The sequence below is a fragment of the Theropithecus gelada genome, chromosome X, assembly GCF_003255815.1.
Source record: "Theropithecus gelada isolate Dixy chromosome X, Tgel_1.0, whole genome shotgun sequence".
NCBI lineage: Eukaryota > Metazoa > Chordata > Mammalia > Primates > Cercopithecidae > Theropithecus > Theropithecus gelada.
The window spans coordinates 100,148,930-100,149,740 of record NC_037689.1 but is presented as its reverse complement, the minus strand read 5'-3'; positions in this window follow the sequence as shown (position 1 = coordinate 100,149,740).

Sequence of the window (811 nt, the reverse complement as noted above, 5' to 3'; positions counted from 1 at the left end):
CAAAAGAAGACATTCATACAGCCAACAGACACATGAAAAAATGCTCATTATCACTGGCCATCAGAGAAATGCAAATCAAAACCACAATGAGATACCATCTCACACCAGTTAGAATGGCAATCATTAAAAAGTCAGGAAACAACAGATGCTGGAGAGGATGTGGAGAAATAGGAACACTTTTACACTGTTGGTGGGATTGTAAACTAGTTCAACCATTATGGAAAACAGTATGGCGATTCCTCAAGGATCTAGAACTAGAAGTACCATATGACCCAGCCATCCCATTACTGGGGATATACCCAAAGGATTATAAATCATGCTGCTATAAAGACACATGCACACGTATGTTTATTGCGGCACTATTCACAATAGCAAAGACTTGGAATCAACCCAAATGTCCATCAGTGACAGACTGGATTAAGAAAATGTGGCACATATACACCATGGAATACTATGCAGCCATAAAAAAGGATGAGTTTGTGTCCTTTGTAGGGACATGGATGCAGCTGGAAACCATCATTCTCAGCAAACTATCGCAAGAACAGAAAACCAAACACCGCATGTTCTCACTCATAGGTGGGAACTGAACAATGAGATCACTTGGGCACAGGAAGGGGAACATCACACACCGGGGCCTATCACGGGGAGGGGGGAGGGGGGAGGGATTGCATTGGGAGTTATACCTGATGTAAATGACGAGTTGATGGGTGCTGATGAGTTGATGGCTGCAGCACACCAACATGGCACAAGTATACAAACCTGCACATTATGCACATGTAGCCTAGAACTCAAAGTATAATAATAATAAAAA